This window comes from Leuciscus leuciscus (assembly GCF_965113295.1).
Source record: "Leuciscus leuciscus genome assembly, chromosome: 15".
Lineage (NCBI taxonomy): Eukaryota > Metazoa > Chordata > Actinopteri > Cypriniformes > Leuciscidae > Leuciscus > Leuciscus leuciscus.
Genome location: NC_138739.1, coordinates 7,384,360 through 7,404,759, shown reverse-complemented (window position 1 = coordinate 7,404,759; position 20,400 = coordinate 7,384,360). Strand labels below are relative to the sequence as shown.

The window sequence follows — 20,400 nt, the reverse complement described above, 5'->3', positions numbered from 1 at the left end:
CTGGTATCGTTGACGAAAAATTTACGGGGGCCCCAGCGCGGGGAGGGGGGAGTGGCCCCCGGGGACCAAACGAAATTTTTCCGTAAAAGTCTAGTAGACCAACATACCATAAAAATTTCTTCATCCTCGGTGCCACGGTTCAGGTAGTTATTTAGGAAAAACTGCATTTTTTGGGGTTTGGGGGGGCCCAGCGCGGGGGGGGAGTGGCCCCCGGGGACCAAATGAAATTTTTCCGTAGAAGTCTAGTGGGGCTACATGCCCACCAAATTTCATGTTCCCCGGTGCTTCGGTGTCCCTGGTATCGTTGACGAAAAATTTACGGGGGCCCCAGCGCGGGGGGGGAAGTGGCCCCGGGGACCAAACGAAATTTTTCCGTAAAAGTCTAGTAGACCAACATACCATAAAAATGTCTTCATCCTCGGTGCCACGGTTCAGGTAGTTATTTAGGAAAAACGGCATTTTTTTGGGTTTGGGGGGGCCCAGCGCGGGGGGGGAGTGGCCCCCGGGGACCAAACGAAATTTTTCCTTAGAAGTCTAGTGGGGCTACATGCCCACCAAATTTCATGTTCCCTGGTGTTTCGGTGTCCCTGGTATGGTTGACGAAAAATTTACGGGGGCCCCAGCGCGGGGGGGGGAAGTGGCCCCCGGGGACCAAATTAAATTTTTCCGTAAAAGTCTAGTAGACCAACATACCACAAAAATTTCTTCATCCTCGGTGCCACGGTTCAGGTAGTTATTTAGGAAAAACTGCATTTTTGGGGGTTTGGGGGGGCCCAGCACGGGGGGGGAGTGGCCCCCGAGGACCAAACGAAATTTTTCCTTAGAAGTCTAGTGGGGCTACATGCCCACCAAATTTCATGTTCCCCAGTGTTTCGGTGTCCCTGGTATCGTTGACGAAAAATTTAAGGGGGCCCCAGCGCGGGGGGGGAAGTGGCCCCCAGGGACCAAACGAAATTTTTCCGTAAAAGTCTAGTAGACCAACATACCATAAAAATTTCTTCATCCTCGGTGCCACGGTTCAGGTAGTTATTTAGGAAAAACTGCATTTTTTTGGGTTTGGGGGGGCCCAGCGCGGGGGGGGAGTGGCCCCCGGGGACCAAACGAAATTTTTCCTTAGAAGTCTAGTGGGGCTACATGCCCACCAAATTTCATGTTCCCCGGTGTTTCGGTGTCCCTGGTATCGTTCACGAAAAATTTAAGGGGGCCCCAGCGCGGGGGGGGAAGTGGCCCCCGGGGACCAAACGAAATTTTTCCGTAAAAGTCTAGTAGACCAACATACCATAAAAATTTCTTCATCCTCGGTGCCACGGTTCAGGTAGTTATTTAGGAAAAACTGCATTTTTTTGGGTTTGGGGGGGCCCAGCGCGGGGGGGGAGTGGCCCCCGGGGACCAAACGAAATTTTTCCTTAGAAGTCTAGTGGGGCTACATGCCCACCAAATTTCATGTTCCCCGGTGTTTCGGTGTCCCTGGTATCGTTGACGAAAAATTTAAGGGGGCCCCAGCGCGGGGGGGGGAGTGGCCCCCGGGGACCAAACGAAATTTTTCCGTAAAAGTCTAGTAGACCAACATACCATAAAAATTTCTTCATCCTCGGTGCCACGGTTCAGGTAGTTATTTAGGAAAAACTGCATTTTGGGGGGTTTGGGGGGGCCCAGCGCGGGGGGGGAGTGGCCCCCGGGGACCAAACGAAATTTTTCCTTAGAGGTCTAGTGGGGCTACATGCCCACCAAATTTCATGTTCCCCGGTGCTTCGGTGTCCCTGGTATCGTTGACGAAAAATTCAGTAAGGTGACAAAAAAAAAAAAAAAAAAAAACTTTGACAATCCCTATATGACCGGCTAGCTACGCTAGCGGCGGTCATAATTATTATAGGCTACTTAATCTCCTTCTTTCCGTTAGAGACATTTGAATGTGAGATTATGGAAACGAGATCTAAATTTAGTGGACCCGTCAGGTCGGGAAATAAAGCGGGTGAACACCGAGTATATTTTAAGCGGTTGCTGAATAGAACCTTGTGGGAGCGGGACGGAAAAAAAAACAGTCCCGCGCAGACCTCCTTAAACCTTAGGTGTGTATGTGTGTGTCCCCGAATAAATAATAATAATAAAAAAGGAATAAAGTTCAAAAGTCGGACTGTACGGAATGAGGCATGATTGCTATTCACACCTTTATTAAAATGGCTGTAATCTGTTACCACAATAGTACTTGATCTGTTTAAAATGATTTCCTTGATATATGCATAAGGTGTTAAATTAACAATTAAAAATAAAAATAAAAATTTGTCTAATCCAGTAATTCATTTTTTCTATTTTTGATCTGAGCACAATCAGAAAATCAGAAAACCCGTCCTTATTCGTTTGTTTTCATTTCAGTTCAGGAAATAAATAATGGAAAAACATGTCGTTTTTCATCTTTTTATTTTTGGTTTTAATTTGAAAAAAAAAAAGATTGAATGAATGATCCACGGACGGTGACGGACACATCATATTCCACAATTATAGGCCTATATAAGAGTATTTAATTTGTATCCATAGGCCTACTCCGTGTAGCTGGCCCGCCATCTACTGGCTAAAAAAAATATTGGCCCGCGGCCAAAGTTACTTGCCGACCCCTGCATTAGACGATCTGGAAATCTGGTGTCGAACTGCGCCTTGTTTATAAAACCTACGCAGCGCTGCCGATGATTTCCTGTTGAAACGCGTTGATGTGCGCGGTCTCGCTCTCTGGTCGACGTGTGCGCGGGCCGAGAGAAATGCTCATATAAGGAGTTCCACTCTCGTCTACAGATGATCAGTTGAAAGTGTGATTGACAGTTCGATCACGGTGTGGTTTGGAAGCTGCAGTGTTCGGGATAGGAAAGCTCTCCAGCGTGTGATAAAAGCAAGTAGTTCGTTTCACTAGGCACAGTTCATTTGTGGAGTAGCCTTCCCATCACTTCAGGATATTTACAGCTCCAGCGTCATCAGGACGGCCCACAACATCATCAGGGACAATAAACATCCACAACACAACCTCTTCACACTCCTGCCGTCTGGGAGATGATACAGGAGTGTGAAATCAAGGACAAAAAGACTTAGTTTTTATCAACAAGCCATTATACTCCTGAACAACACATGAGACACTAACCACTTCACTCCACATTACCCTCATTGACTGTTACACTGGTTGTTGCACAATGCATAGTTGCATATTTTTTTATATATTTGCATATTTTTTGTATATTTGTATATGTATTTGCTTGTCGTTATCAATAAAGTTTTCCCACTCTGAGGTTCAAGAGTCTCTCCATGTTTTATTACATTTATTATGTCCAGCGCCCCCTGGAGGAAAATACAACTTTATGTAGCATTAAAGGAACCATATGTAAGATTGTGGCCAAAACTGGTACTGCAATCACTTTCAAATTACTGTAGAGTGGTGCATAGGGGATACACCGCTCTACTAGCCTGGATGCCAGCCGAACTTCGGTCTGGACTCGATCCGTTGAGGAGCTATTATGCCCGAACAAAAATTGTTCGGACCAATCAAATTGTCAGGGCGGGCTTTATACGATGATGGACAGATGAGCAAAGTAATGTAATCATCCACGTCACCAACGAGCGCTTGGGTTGAATTCGTTTAGGCTACACAAAGATGACTGCTGCTGGAGAATTGTTATTTCACGAGTTCACACAATAAGTCAGATAGAATAAATGCATATTTGGCGTGCTGTCCGAGGAGATGCTCCGGGCTCGGTATTCGGCCCGAACCCAAAGTACTCCCCCCGTATTCCTGGCTGTGGAAGAACAAGCCGATAGTGAGTGGAGGGATGCTGAAAACTGTCAAGGAATGTTAGGTGAGTTGACATAGTGAATAAATATGCTTCCTCTCATGCTGATAGTGTAGACCGTAGACGGTCATTGTTTGATGACAAGTTGATTGGATTGATTGTTTGAACGTGCTCCTTTCGAACTGTTTATAAAACATTATGTGTAGATTCCACCATCGCGTCTGTTATAGAAGATATCGACCGCGATCAAGGCATTTGTCGATCGGAAACATGAATGAAAAACATATGTCACTTACTCCCTTGCTCTGATTGGTTGTAGCTCTATCCAACTGAGTGCAGAGGCATTTTCCTTCCTGGTTCAGTTGAAACACGCCCCATAATCAAAGCTCAATGGAGCAGTATCAGACTCACATTCTGACTAGAATCTGAGTATGACGACGTCAGGCTACTGCTCTACAGTAATTTGAAAGTGATTCAAATTCACTTGACTCAAATTCCACCTCCCCCCCTGACTCGAGGTTGCCAGTTATGCTGCAGGATCCAGCAGGAACGTAGGCTGCTACAAGGAGCTTCCAATGCCATAATGAGCGTGCTAATATTGTTTTCCTCAGTGTCTCAGCATAATGACAGAGAAACGGGCTCTGATAATGCATTGCTAATGTTAGTAATGACGACTCGCCATTTTTATTTCCCAAACAATTCCTTACCTTTTCAATTCGATGACACACCTCCTCCATATGCGCTAACGTAACGTTACTTTGCACGAACATGCATAACTTTGTTCGACTGTCATTAATATTTGAAATGTCCATTTACATTAAGTACAAGTTAGCCAAACATAGATGAATCTTACCTGTCCAGGAGAAAATTAGCAACGTTGGCGTCTGTCTTCAAATTCTTCTCCGTTTTCAGCCGTCTCCATCTGTCAAAGGCATCTCCTATGCAAATCCTTGTTTTATTTCGGACTTTGTCACGACGTATTTCGGATTCATAACGAGGTCTTTTAGGTTTCGTAACGTTAGACATTTTTTATCCGACACGTTTGTAGCTGCAGCTGTGGTAACTATAGCAGAGCTGGCAACCCGGATGCCGAAACACTACTGACTTTGTGATTGGTAGATAGGTGGAGGGTGGAGCATCAGGCCAAAACACAATATGACGTCATCAACATCAGTTGAGGGCTGCAACTTCACTTTTAAATGACAATATCCTGGCCGGACTACTGTTGTCAGTGATATAAGTATTTGAAATGAACATGATTTCTTAATGTCTAGTGACATATCAGGGTCATTTTATGATTCATTGAAATACATTTCTTACATACGGTTCCTTTAAAGATTTCAGCATTGCACCACATACTGTATACAGCTTTACATTATTAAAACATTATTTAAAACATGGTAAATGTTGACATTGAGTAAAATAGTTTATTTAAATAATATCAATTAAATGAAATAATATAATAATAAACATTTTTTATTTAATAATAATACTCTTCTTCTACCACTACAAACATTATTTTTTAATTATTAAATTATGTTGTGCCTCTGCCAGATTTTCTGGAGTAAAACACATATACACATATACACACCAACAATACATACAATTTAATTGACTTTCCAAAAACAGAGATATAGAGAGATTGATAAGATTGAGTCAGAGGAGAGAAAGATGTTTAATTCACCGTCACTCCCTCAGCATCTGTATTAGAAACACTCTAACAGAAGTGTTTACTTGTGCTTTGTAATACCAAGATAATATAACATAATGTAGCCTAGTGTCATGTGATACATACACATTTTTTTTCTTCACATTGCTATTCTCTGATTACGCTGCTTTATTTCTTTTATGCAGAGCTGATGTGTAAAATAACGAATGTACATTGAAATACATGGACAAAAAGAGAGAATACAGAATCGCGCACTGCGCATGCGTCCTCATATCAGCAGAGGAGCTGTGACAGACCAGACGCGACTCTCCTGCTCTTCTGACTTTATCCTGCTTTACAGGTAAAAACACAGGAATAAAAAAAGAGAAACCATGAATGTAAACTGTTATTGGTGGAGCAGTTTGAGGACGTGCTGTCACGCGATCACGTGAGGAAAGTAGGAAGCCAGTGAATCTGCATCCATTATGCGGAAAATAAGAGTGAATTAGCTTTTATGATACAAGTACAGATTGAAAAACAAATTTCATTGGGTACTATGAGTTAATACACATTATCAAGGAGTTGGTCAATATTAATATTGCTGTTTATAAGAGGTCTGCTCAAATGTTAATACCGTAACTAAAGAAGGTGAAATGAAGAAAGGAGGCAAAAGATGATTTATTTTTATGTTGTTGACACTGTCATAGAATAGAGACAGACAAAGGAATGTGAAGTAATGCTTCAAAAGCAATTGTGTGTAACTGAATTTAACTGGTTATAAAATTTTAAATATCAGCAGAGGAGCTGTGAAAGACCAGACGAGACTCTCCTGTTCTTTATCCTGTTTTACATGCATCAGTTAATCTGTCATAGATAGACAGTTCATCCAGCTCAGTGGATCAGAGGATTATTTTTTGTGTCTTTTTGGAGACACTTGGTTCACTGAAATATTTTGACTCAATGTTCTGAATCAAACAGAACTTACTCCCGGACGCATTTCTGAAACCAGCTTATCTCCAGTAAGCAAGGTTTGGTTTAATCAACCGAGAGTTCAGGGCATGTTTGACCGTAGGATAACCTTGCCCCCCAAACAAACGTCCTGAAGACAGTTACAGGAGAGAGCAGAGCCAAGCACTCACACTCGGTTTATATACGAGAGAAAATCCCCTGACATATAATGTCACAGGTCGGGGTGGGCCAAGCCAGACTGCACCCACCCCTGGAGACCGGGTACCACCTCGAGGAGCGTGTCAAGGAACCAAACAGCAGACAGAGGATAAAGGAATAACAATTTCTTTATTGAGTTAAAAGCGGATAATTCAAAAGTCCTAATTAAAATCTTCCTTCTTGTCGCCAGAAGCAATTCGATGGGCCCCCTGGACCGGAGCGAGATGGACGTTCGTAAACACCCTGCGGCTCGTCGGAGAGAAATCAAAGGACACACACCATCCAGGTAGGTCACTGGGTAAGTACTCTTTACAGGGCTCACAAGGAAATCTTGGCTACCCGGACCCCATTCAAACTGGAACCAGGTAAGTACTCGCGGGCGGGGATGGAGCAAGTCTCGGATGCTGTCCACAGGTAAGTATCCAGGGAGCGGTGGCCTCAGACTCGGACAGAGCACAGGGACGCAGGTGGCGAGCGGGCCGGGCCAGGAGGGGAAACAGGTGAGTATCCCGGTAAGTGTCCTTGGTGCCAAACCAGTTAGAACGGGGCCTCCAGCCAAGACGTAGGGGATCCTTAGACCACAGGAAGACACTTCAATCAGAGCACGCGCCGCGGCTGATCCTCTTCCTTCTCAACAGGGACAGCGGCTTGCAACATAGGCATGGAGGGCCACCAGGCCGAAGAACACTTTGAGCGAGACGCTCCCTTTCGGCTGTGTACTGCAACAACACAACAGAGTTCAATGGTTTCAGCGGTATACAAGCGCTCAACAGTAATACCTTCTCTCTTCTGAACAGGGCGGAGGCCTTCAATGGAACGTGTGGAGACCACCAGGCGGAGAGGACACTTGAGCGAGACACTCCACTTCGGCTGTGCACTGTAACCAGGTAGCAGGGTCTAACTATTCAACAGCGCAATAAACATTCAGTTAAAAATACCTTCTCTCTTCCTGACCAGGGCAGGGGCTTTCGATGGGGCGTGTGAAGACCACCAGACGGGGAAGACACTTAGAACGAGACACTCCACTTCAGCGGTACACTGTATCAATGTAACAGGATTTAACCATTCGACAGTAGATGAAACATTCAGCTGCAATACCTTCTCTCGTTCTAAACAGGGCAGCGGCTTTCGTGAGGGGCGTGTGGAGACCACCAGGCGGGGAGGATGCTTTAAGCGAGACACTCCACTTCAGTTGCACACTGTAACAATTTAGCAGGATTTAACCATTCGACAGTAGATGAAACATTCAGCTGCAATACCTTCTCTCGTTCTAAACAGGGCAGCGGCTTTCGTGAGGGGCGTGTGGAGACCACCAGGCGGGGAAGATGCTTTAAGCGAGACACTCCACTTCAGTTGCACACTGTAACAATGTAGCAGGATTGAACCATTCGACAGTAGATGAAACATTCAGCTGCAATACCTTCTCTCGTTCTAAACAGGGCAGCGGCTTTCGTGAGGGGCGTGTGGAGACCACCAGGCGGGGAGGATGCTTTAAGCGAGACACTCCACTTCAGTTGCACACTGTAACAATGTAGCAGGATCTAGCAGTTCAACAGCATATAAAACATTCAGCATTAATAGAGCCAGGCTGTCTCAAAGTGGTAAGTTGGGCGTTCGATATATCAAAACCTTCCTTGGAGACAGCGGGTGAAAGACTGTAAGGAGAGAGTGCACAGCAGACTACTATTACCTCTCCACCCGATGAACCTCACTCCATAACACAAACCGTGTGAATCGTCACTTCAGGCACTGCATTCCACTCGCACACCGTGCATTCGGGCCAGCACTCACCCACCGGTCTTCCTCCCACCAGATCAACTCTCATCTCTCACAAGGGCTCAACTTCTCTCCAGAGACAGCAGAAGACAGTTGCAGCGATCGTCACATTCAGCAAAGGAAGGACAAAAGTTGGAGACAGATCAATAATTCACTAAGGATGGCTGAAGCGAAACAGTCGTTCCGAAGCTTTGCGAGATCCCGAAGCGCAGATGTGTCGAAACACTGATCCGAAGCGTGATTCGAAACACCCATGTCACGTGACTATGACCAAACGAAGGCTCGAAGTGTTTCACTAAGTGTTTCATCAGGTGTGGTCCGCCGAATCAGCGTTTATTGGAATGGTCGGGAACAGACCACACAATCGCACATCTGTATAAAAGTGAAATAAACGCATTTTGACCTCGTGGGTTTTTGTGAGAGGAGTTTCACTTTGAGATAGCGGATTTTTGGTGATATAGTGACATAGTGCGATTTGATTAGTTATAGGCAATATAGACTTACATTTAAATTTACACAACACATTGACTGATAGGCTAGAGACAGACAGAGTATACATATAGTGACACATAGATATAAATATATATAGACAGCTAGATTAATAGATAGATACATATATAGATAGATTACAGATACATATATAATAGATCGATACATATATAGATACATAGATTATAGATACATAACTAGATACATAGATCGATTCATATATAGATTTGGATAGATAGATAAAATGGAGGCTCCCCAGAAGAGATGCCGTACATCAGTGGTGTGGGAGCATTTCCATTTAGAAACCCCAAATAAAGTGAGATGTGTGTATTGTGATCGGCAGCTAGCCTACTGCAACAATACATCATCCATGATGCGCCATTTGAGGAGAATTTGAAATTTGCGTATTTGCCCAGAACTCATGATCCACTAACTTACTGGAAAGAGAGAGCAGTAATCTTTCCTCATTTGTATGTCCTTGCAAAAAAATATCTTTGTATGCCAGCAACAAGTGTCCCTTGTGAGAGGATTTTTTCAAAGGCTGGAGAAATTATCAGTAAAAAAAGAAGTAGGCTAAGTCCATCCACAGCAGAGAAATTAATATTTTTGAATAAAAATCTCAAAAAAAGTGAGACATTGTGGCTTGATTTCTTTTGTTAATATTCATTTTTCATGACCAAAATAACATTATGCACAGTGAGGAGCCTATAGGTTACAAGCTTCACATATTAGAACATTATAATAATAAATAAAAAAACACATTTTTTTAATGGCTCGTCAAGGTTGTTTCAGATCAACACCTGCAAGTGACCACTAGGTGTCACCGTTGAGACGGGTGTCGGATTGATTCGAAGCCTCGAAACAATATGGCACATTTGGTTCAACTGTTTCATTGGTTCACGAGGCCTCGATTTTGCCATCACTATAATTCACTCGGTGTACTAGTTCACTCGTGCCACACGCTTTCCAAACTCTCTCCACACCACTTCATTGTTAGTGCAATAACAACGAATCCAATACTCATCACTTTGCGTCTTTCCCACTGCTGACGATAATCCCTTGGGTTTCCGTTGACAAATACTTCACTTTCTTCTTTCCACTTCTCAACTTCAATCTTCGCCCACTTCACAGCCCAGCCTCAAATACAAGCAACCCGCCAACAAACACAGTATCTCACGGGAGGAGAACCACACGACAGTCTGTTTCCTCTCTCTTTTTAAAGCCCCATCTGAATCTGTGTTCCTCTCCCAATGCTCTCTGTTAATTTCTCCACACCTGCTGTCAATCGGGCAATTGGCCTCGCTGCCATAGCAACAGATTTGCGGTGTGATGAGACGGGTATCCACAGGAGGTCTCCAAATAACACTATTCACGAGGGTTTTTAATCTCTTTTCTAATTGTTTTTGTCACACCGTGACAATAATCCTGGAAACAACTGCTATACAGTGCACAACAACATTTACTAAATCCACTACAGACACAGAAATGAACCACAGCAGTGCATACAGATTTATCCATAATGAAAAACAGTAAATCTTACAGTCAGTAGTTGGAGGCGTCTGCATTTCACTGAATACAGTTTCCTCAACAAAGTAATGCTTCAAGTTCTCACTTTTCATTTGTTGTCTTCTGTTTGTTCTGGTTTCGGTTAGGATCAGATTGCAGCTTATTCTCCAAAGCTCACTGAACTTTTCATTTAAATTAATCAATACTGTAATAAGTTAAAGGTAAGTAATAATGACAAGAAGTGTGATAAAGTCACATTTGCTGCCACCGCTGGGGAAGCAGCAGCTGGCACACACACACACACACACACACACACACACACACACACACACACACACACACACACACACCCTGAGCAGGGCGCTAATGTATTCTGGTCTCTCAGCTGAGATTACAGATACTATTCTTCATTCTAGCGCCCTCTAGTTCTGTTGTATTTATGTATTTATGTTGGTCTGCTGAATGTTAAATGGATCTAGTCCATGCTCATTAGAATGTTTTTGATGAAGCAGCAATAAACTAGTACAACTCAATGCATGTTTTAATTTTATTTTTGTACTTTGCTGTATTAAAACATGACCAACACACCATTAAATGACAAAAGTTCAAACAAAAGAGCAAGTGACAAATATCAGTATCGAAATCGGCATATAATTGTTTGATAAAATCGGTATTATCCCCAAAAAATCCTAACGGAACATCCCTAATTTTGACAGGGCAAATCCCATCACAAACCTGGTATTTCTTTTAAATTGTGAACACATAATTTCTCTTTTTGGACACAATAGTGTCTGGAACTCGGCTGAATGGAGTTTGTTAGTCTTTTCTTGTCTTATCAAAACCTTATCCATGGCAGGACACCATGCTTTACTTTGAAGATTCGGTTGGTGCCTAAATGTCCTTCATGAGCTAAAATGAAAGCTTTAGCACTGAGTGATTGTGGTAACAATGTGTGAATCCCTCAAGACTAAAGGTCCTTGCACACTGAGTCCAAAATTTTTTTATGCGTTAAAAAAAAAAAAAAATGTATTCGTCATTCGGTGCAGTGTTCATACAGCAGATTTTAATTTAGTTTTAGTCATAGTCTTTTGACTAAAATGCAATTTTAGTTTGTCATATTTTAGTAATCTGCTTTGTTTTAGTGTAGTTTTAGTCAACTAAATAGCAAAAAAATTGTAGTCGACTAAATCTACTGTAGATTTAGTTGACTAAAATATATTGGGTTTAATTTAAGAGCTTTTTTTTAACTATTGTAAAACTTAAAATGAAACAAAGCCAAGTCTCATTAATAATATGGAATATAGCCTTTCCATTGTTTATAACTTGCATAACATTTTTCATTCTTTAAAGCTATATTGCAACTCCAAAATATTAAAAAGAAAAACTGTATTTGACAGAAATGTGCATTGCAAATACTGTATGACCGGAAAAAGTTACCTGAATCAACAGATCTCTGTTAATAATAAACAGTTTATTTATATCATAAGGAATATGTGAAACAGCACAAATTTACTGAAACAGACCCTTTCTTCTTACACTTCAACAAAACAGAACAACAAAATATTATTTTTGTGCCAATTCAATATTAAAATATAAACTGCTAGGCTAAAATCAATGCATGGAACTTAAAATCAACTCATCTTATTTTCAGCATTGACAGTAGAGGGCAATATCAAATTAAACTAACAGACTTGTTAACATACAATGCGAATGTGTGTATTGTTGCTATAAGAAGTGCTATCAGTCAATGCAACAGTTCTATTTGGTTCGATTAATTTTAAGGAAAGCACTTCGTGCCAATGTGACCCTTGCTTTATTGCGCCTTTTGTGAGGTCACCTGTGACACTGAAAACCCTTTCTGCAAAGGCTTGAGAAGCTTGCATAGCCAACAGGTCTAAAGCAAAAGGTTTCAACCTGTGATAAAAAGTGTCACTTTTTGCCAACCAAAAGTCTATTCCTGTTTCTTCAGTGATGGGTTCCTTTGAAAGCTCTTCCTCATATTTTCTTATCTGCTCCCTCATGCTGGTTGTTGAGGTTCTCTGTTTAGGCCTTCTGCTGCATTTTGAAAGAAACCGAAAGACTGGCGGCTTTGATGAGGAGGGTGCATCTTCTGGTTTCTCAGGATTTTCCTCTTCTGCATCATCTTCAGACTGATCCTCATCTTGTGTGTGTAGGAGAGTGGATTTTTTGATCACATACTAAGAAGTTCCTCAATGTTGTCATCAGCCACATCAACTAGAGTTTCACGGACAGTAGGGTTGACAGGCATCTGCTGCAAGTGGCGAGAACTTTTCATCAGTTGGATCCAAGAGCCAAGCAAAATGCTGTTTCACACTGGTTTTCATTTTCTGTGCGAGAGTGGAAAGGTCTCTGTATGTAGTGTTCTTTTCACAGTCAGCAAAGTGACTGAGTAGATCGTAGAGGGCTGGGACCACCAAGGACATGGACATAGTGTCACTCTGGAGGGTTTTAGTATGTTCTGCAAAAGGCAGCAGTAGCTCATGCAAAGATGTAAGCTTTTGCCACTCACTTGGAAGCAAGCTGTCCCATCCCATGCTGTTTGCATCCCATCCCATGAGTCTTTCACTTTGAGTAGTCGTGCAACCATGTTGAATGTGCTTGACCAGCGTGTGGGGCAGTCATTTACAACAGTAAGACCACACATGTCCAACATCCTCTGTGTTGCAATGGATGACGTGTTGGATCCTCTGTGTTGCAAGTTGTAAGGTATGCACCACACATGGTGTTCTGTCTAAGTCAACATGATGATGCCCAGCAAGAGAAATCCACATGAAAAGATACACCACTAGAGCACAGTATCAATATTTCATCATCTCATATTCATTGACTATCATGTAAAAGAATAACAAATAAAACGCTCACCCCAGGTCGTCATCTGTTTCTGCAGGTCGTAATTCTCCACCACGGGGAGTCTTCTTCAGAGTCAGAGCTGGTCTATTCTGCTTTGGTCTGTTTAAATGCCGCCACCATATTACTTCCATTGTCTGTTATAATTGTAAGGACCTTTTCCTTTGGTATTCCCCACTCCTGCATCCACAAGTCAGTGCCTAAAGATATTCTCCTGACAGCAGACAGTCTCTCAGTCTCATCTTCATAATGTTTGTCAATCAGATTGCTTATTTTACTTTTCTTTGGAACAGTCAGCCTTCTATCTACGGTCTCCATCATTAAGATAAAGTCCTCATCTTCATTTGTCGTGACGGGTAATCCTTTGCACCCAATCCATTTTGCTATGGCCTCCTCCTTAGTCTGCTGTTCTTCAGAGTCACTTTTGTACTTTGAAGCATTAAAAAGAGCTGTTGAAATACTCTGTTGGGATGTACTAGTTTTATTTGAACTCAGTGGACTATCCTTCTCATTTGAGGTCTTTTGTATCTGTTAAATAGAAAGAGGGAGAAAAAAAAAATCAGGTTTAATCTTTTTCAGTCCCACTCCCCTCTTTTATGCTCACATGCACAAGTAGTCTCTGTACATTTCTACTCCTTTCTCTCCTCTTGTGGTGAAAACATGATCAAACATATGAAAACATTATTTAACAAACATTATATTTGTTAAATCCTTTAAACTTCAACCAAGACAAATAAAATTATGCCTAAAAACACTGAGAACAGCTTTTGCATTTAGAAATAACATTTACTGTAATTTTACACATAAATCAGAGATTGTTAAATGTGGGGCTGTCTTCAATGAGCTTTGTATTGCACCGCATTACTGTTCTCGCTAAACAAAATTGATGCTTATTTTGATGACTGATTCGCTCATTATGTTCATGAACAGTCAGTTGATTCGCTATTTTTGTTCATATGAACAATATGTTCCAGTTCATTCACGAATGAGAGCTCGCTCTCGTTCAGAATCAAATCACAGCGAAGGGTGTAGTCGTTCAATACTTTCAACCAATCATATGCTCTGTTACAGCTCACACTCGAACGCTATTGGGCCCTGCGTCTCAATCAGCTCCCTAACTTCCTAGGTCGTGAATCAGGCTGTGTTCGAAACCGCATACTTCCCTACTATTTAGTATGGGAAAAAGAGTAGGTGAGCGAAAAAGTATGTACGAATCCAAAAGAGAAGACGAGAATTACCTGGGTGACGTACTAGTTATCGCGAGGTTTGGACTTAAGTGCGTTCGAATATGCCTACTTTCCTACTATATAGTAGGCGAAAACAGTACGTGAAGGAAGCAGTACGTTCGAAACATCAGTATTCATAAAGAGTTGGCGAGAAGTTCCCGGATGGCTTACTGCTTTCGGCCAGATTTTTGAGTGCTCAACCGATGGATACTCTTCTATCCCAGGAGGCCACGCGAGAGGATACGTCATAATCAAACATCGCAGAGATCAGCGACGCGGGTGCTTTCAAATGTGAGTAAACACGGTTCCTTGTGTTAAAATCGCATGTGTTGAACTACTGTAGAGTAAACTGTTGAATTGTTGAAGGTGTAAAGACGTTACACAGTGTAGTATAGTTGTGATTTTGCTGTAAAACACGTTTTATTATGTATAACTAACAGGGGAGCTCCAGTAAGGACACGTAAGTTATGTCTCTAAAGTGGATTTACATAAACCATATACATCTTAACCTCAACCTCAACATGTAAATGTAGTGTTGAGCTCATAAATCACAGAGGTGATGTGAATCTTGTCTGGATGTTACAGGGTCAGATGAACAGATGTGTGTTTATCCGGTGGAGAGTGGCTCATGAAGCTGAATGCTGCCATCAAAGGCTTTGAGTGAGTATACTACAGAAATGAATAACAACAACTATTTAAATATTAAGTTGTAGTTTATTTTAATTATTGTAATTTCAAACAGAGCTACATCACTTTTCTGATTCTTGATTTCTGTGCATTTGCTGCAGATCTTTTGTGGTGGAGCAGGACCTGCAAGGAAAGATGTTGGCGGCATTTGTGAAAAAAAGCGCTTTTGTCTAAATAATACTGAAATCAAATGACATTGTGTGGTTAAAATGACTGCTTTTGTGTTATGTTTGTGCATTTTTGTAGGATCTGAAATGTCAGCAGACTGGTGTGAGCACTGAGGAAGTAGGAGCCCAGAGCTGAATCCTGGAGATGGTGCCATGGATGAGTCCCTCCATCACTCCACCTGCCCTTACGAGACCCTCCATCACTCCTCCTGCCCTCCATCACTCCTCCTGCCCTCCATCACTCCACCTGCCCTTACGAGACCCTCCATCACTCCTCCTGCCCTCCATCACTCCACCTGCCCTTACGAGACCCTCCATCACTCCACCTGCCCTTACGAGACCCTCCATCACTCCTCCTGCCCTCCATCACTCCACCTGCCCTTACGAGACCCTCCATCACTCCACCTGCCCTTACAAGACCCTCCATCACTCCACCTGCCCTCCATCACTCCACCTGCCCTTACGAGACCCTCCATCACTCCTCCTGCCCTCCATCACTCCACCTGCCCTTACGAGACCCTCCATCACTCCACCTGCCCTTACAAGACCCTCCATCACTCCTCCTGCCCTCCATCACTCCACCTGCCCTTACAAGACCCTCCATCACTCCACCTGCCCTTACAAGACCCTCCATCACTCCTCCTGCCCTCCATCACTCCACCTGCCCTTACAAGACCCTCCATCACTCCACCTGCCCTTACAAGACCCTCCATCACTGCACCTGCCCTTACGAGACCCTCCATCACTCCACCTGCCCTTACAAGACCCTCCATCACTCCACCTGCCCTTATGAGACCCTCCATCACTCCACCTGCTCTTATTGCCTCAGATTGTGAAGCACAACACATCACGCAACAACCTCCGGCACGAAGGAACGGCTCACCTCTGGCGGTCAGCTGATTCATCAGAATAAAGCCGCAGAATGGGAACCGCTGTGTTGAGATGGCAGAAGGATGTGGGGTTCAGCGCCTGTAGCCTACATACATGATTGTAGTTTGAATAAAGCTTTGTTTCATGTGTTGATTTGTATATGCATTTGTTTATTGTGTGATGGTGACTTTCATTCATTCTTTTACTAATTTATTAATATTTCTCATTGTTGTCAGTAAATAAAATATAATTATTTAATTAATATTTTATTTAATTGTTTGAATGAAAATGTAGATATGTTCATTATATACACATCTAGAGTGTATTCAATCATGCATAGCTATGTACATTACATTTTGTTTGTTTTATTGAATTATATCATTTTCAGTAAAAAGTAACAGAATTAAGTATTGGTCAGCATTTATCGTTGATATTATTGTATGTTTTGGGTGGGATAACAATGCAATTTATTCTGGTGTAATATTAATTTTTAATATTAATGATACTTAAATTTTCCAAAGGCGAATCTTTGCACAGCTGCCCTTTGTGCAGACATTACAAACGCTGAGGAAAACCATTCTAGGTAGGGCTGTCGAGTTACTGATGTTATGAGGTGTATATATATATACAGTGAGGAAAATAAGTATTTGAACACCCTGCTATTTTGCAAGTTCTCCCACTTGGAAATCATGGAGGGGTCTGAAATTGTCATCGTAGGTGCATGTCCACTGTGAGAGACATAATCTAAAAAAAAAAAAATCCAGAAATCACAATATATGATTTTTTTAACTATTTATTTGTATGATACAGCTGCAAATAAGTATTTGAACACCTGTCTATCAGCTAGAATTCTGACCCTCAAAGACCTGTTAGTCTGCCTTTAAAATGTCCACCTCCACTCCATTTATTATCCTAAATTAGATGCACCTGTTTGAGGTCGTTAGCTGCATAAAGACACCTGTTCACCCCATACAATCAGTAAGAATCCAACTACTAACATGGCCAAGACCAAAGAGCTGTCCAAAGACACTAGAGACAAAATTGTACACCTCCACAAGGCTGGAAAGGGCTACGGGGAAATTGCCAAGCAGCTTGGTGAAAAAAAAGGTCCACTGTTGGAGCAATCATTAGAAAATGGAAGAAGCTAAACATGACTGTCAATCTCCCTCGGACTGGGGCTCCATGCAAGATCTCACCTCGTGGGGTCTCAATGATCCTAAGAAAGGTGAGAAATCAGCCCAGAACTACACGGGAGGAGCTGGTCAATGACCTGAAAAGAGCTGGGACCACCGTTTCCAAGGTTACTGTTGGTAATACACTAAGACATCATGGTTTGAAATCATGCATGGCACGGAAGGTTCCCCTGCTTAAACCAGCACATGTCAAGGCCCGTCTTAAGTTTGCCAATGACCATTTGGATGATCCAGAGGAGTCATGGGAGAAAGTCATGTGGTCAGATGAGACCAAAATAGGTCATAATTCCACTAACCGTGTTTGGAGGAAGAAGAATGATGAGTACCATCCCAAGAACACCATCCCTACTGTGAAGCATGGGGGTGGTAGCATCATGCTTTGGGGGTGTTTTTCTGCACATGGGACAGGGCGACTGCACTGTATTAAGGAGAGGATGACCGGGGCCATGTATTGTGAGATTTTGGGGAACAATCTCCTTCCCTCAGTTAGAGCATTGAAGATGGCTCGAGGCTGGGTCTTCCAACATGACAATGACCCGAAGCACACAGCCAGGATAACCAAGGAGTGGCTCTGTAAGAAGCATATCAAGGTTCTGGCATGGCCTAGCCAGTCTCCAGACCTAAACCCAATAGAGAATCTTTGGAGGGAGCTCAAACTCCGTGTTTCTCAGCGACAGCCCAGAAACCTGACTGATCTAGAGAAGATCTGTGTGGAGGAGTGGGCCAAAATCCCTCCTGCAGTGTGTGCAAACCTGGTGAAAAACTACAGGAAACGTTTGACCTCTGTAATTGCAAACAAAGGATACTGTACCAAATATTAACATTGATTTTCTCAGGTGTTCAAATACTTATTTGCAGCTGTATCATACAAATAAATAGTTAAAAAATCATACATTGTGATTTCTGGATTTTTTTTTTTAGATTATGTCTCTCACAGTGGACATGCACCTATGATGACAATTTCAGACCCCTCCATGATTTCTAAGTGGGAGAACTTGCAAAATAGCAGGGTGTTCAAATACTTATTTTCCTCACTATATATATATATATATATATATATATATATATATATATATATATGGCGATATGAGGGGAGCTACGATGGTTACGGGCACGCTCTCAAATACTGAACTATAATGAATCACGACTACGCCACCCCAGCATTAACCCAGCTGGGGAAATACCCCTAAGAAAAAGGGCACACCAGTTCGTTTCGCCCTCCCACAATCACAAGACACTGAGACGTGAATATGTACGAAAATATATACAATTCTTTATTTAATGGGCATAAATAATTTAAAACAGGGTATTAGAATCAGTCAAACAATGGGGCTGGACAGCCAGGCCACTACTTTGTATATGAGCAACACAGTTCAATCAATAAACAGACATGTCAACTCTCGTGACGGAGCTGGGGTGCACCATTAGCTGGGCAGGCTGAGCAGTAGGCCTCGAATCAGCCTGCAAGGAGTACACCGTGCCCAAAATTTCCACAGCACACACACACTTGTGAAATCCACTACAAGAAAACCTCTACCGCACACTCAAAGGAGAACTTCTGTTCATCATGCACAGGATGGCTAGCCTGCCCGCTTTTGGATCACCCCTGCTCCGATCGGCCAGACTTCCGTTCGAATATCCGGCAGACCATTCCCTCATCCCATTTACTCACGCACCGAGCAGTAAAGTAGCAGTCACTCACAGCACGCCGGGTTATACGTGCGATCGGTTCCCTTTTCTACACTGGACCTACAGCAGCAATGTAGAGGAACAAAAACCCTCGAGCAGTACGCTCCGTACCTCCACACAGACACCAGCTGCGCGGAAAAGTCAGCTCACACAGAGCAAGCGAGCACCAGCAACCATGACACCCAGATGAACGCAAGGATGACGACATCTCCTACCACTCTGGAAATGCCCTTTATAAGGCCCGCTAAATAATCATGGGGCGGAGTCATGCTTAAAGGAGCACTTCACCACAATCTACCCCCAGATTATGAATCGTCGCCCCGACGATTAGGCCCCAGACCCAAGAGACTCACCTCTGCTATGGGACCTAGCGAACACTAAGGGAGACCCTTATTACGAGTCTTCTTGCCATGACAGCTACACAACGAGAAACCTGTCACAAGTTCTCTGCCATGACGGCCATACACCGACAAACAAGCGATACACAAGTTCTCTACTATGACAGCTACACAACAAGAAACACAAATGAGATACTTGTTACAAGTACTCTGCCATGACGGCCATACAACAAGAAACACAGATGAGATACTTGTTATAAGTACTCTGCCATGACGGCTATACGACGTAAAACGCATGATACACAAAAAACACGAAACGCTCAGGCGGTGTGCCGGTATTTACAGGTTGAAATATACCTAAAGATAACCCAGGTATCCTCGGGGGGTCACTGCTAGGAACAGGCGAACTGGCTAGGGCTTGATCTTGACGCAACTTCAAATTGTCAGCTCTTAATTTAGCTACTAACTCTCTTGGTTCCTGCGGTTCATCTTCCATTGTTAATTCACACAATGGAAGAGAAACTTACCACAATTTTGAATCGAGAATCACGTGTTAAGATAGAACTCGGCTTACTACAAAAAGCACACTCCCAGCCTAAATGAACACTGCTGTTTTGCTTCCAAAAAAAAAATATTAACAAACAACAAATCAACCACAATAATGCAAATACAAATATCCACGTCTCAGATCAGTATGTGGAGAAGGAGAACTCCTGCCGACTACGCCAGATGTGGCGATAGGAGGGGAGCTACGATGGTTACGGGCACGCTCTCAAATACTGAACTATAATGAATCACGACTACGCCACCCCAGCATTAACCCAGCTGGGGAAATACCCCTAAGAAAAAGGGCACACCAGTTCGTTTCGCCCTCCCACAATCACAAGACACTGAGACGTGAATATGTACGAAAATATATACAATTCTTTATTTAATGGGCATAAATAATTTAAAACAGGGTATTAGAATCAGTCAAACAATGGGGCTGGACAGCCAGGCCACTACT

At 42.7% G+C, this 20,400-nt stretch overlaps 1 protein-coding gene across 1 annotated transcript in view; it reads left to right on the top strand.

Annotated features, from left to right (window-relative positions):
• Positions 1-20,400, top strand: part of LOC309474953 (uncharacterized protein) — a gene marked incomplete at its 3' end in the record, with an annotated part of 266,525 nt that overhangs the window by 93,664 nt on the left and 152,461 nt on the right. Inside the window, exon 2 of the mRNA XM_082137572.1 lies at positions 5,625-5,779. The remainder of the gene's footprint in view (positions 1-5,624; positions 5,780-20,400) is intronic.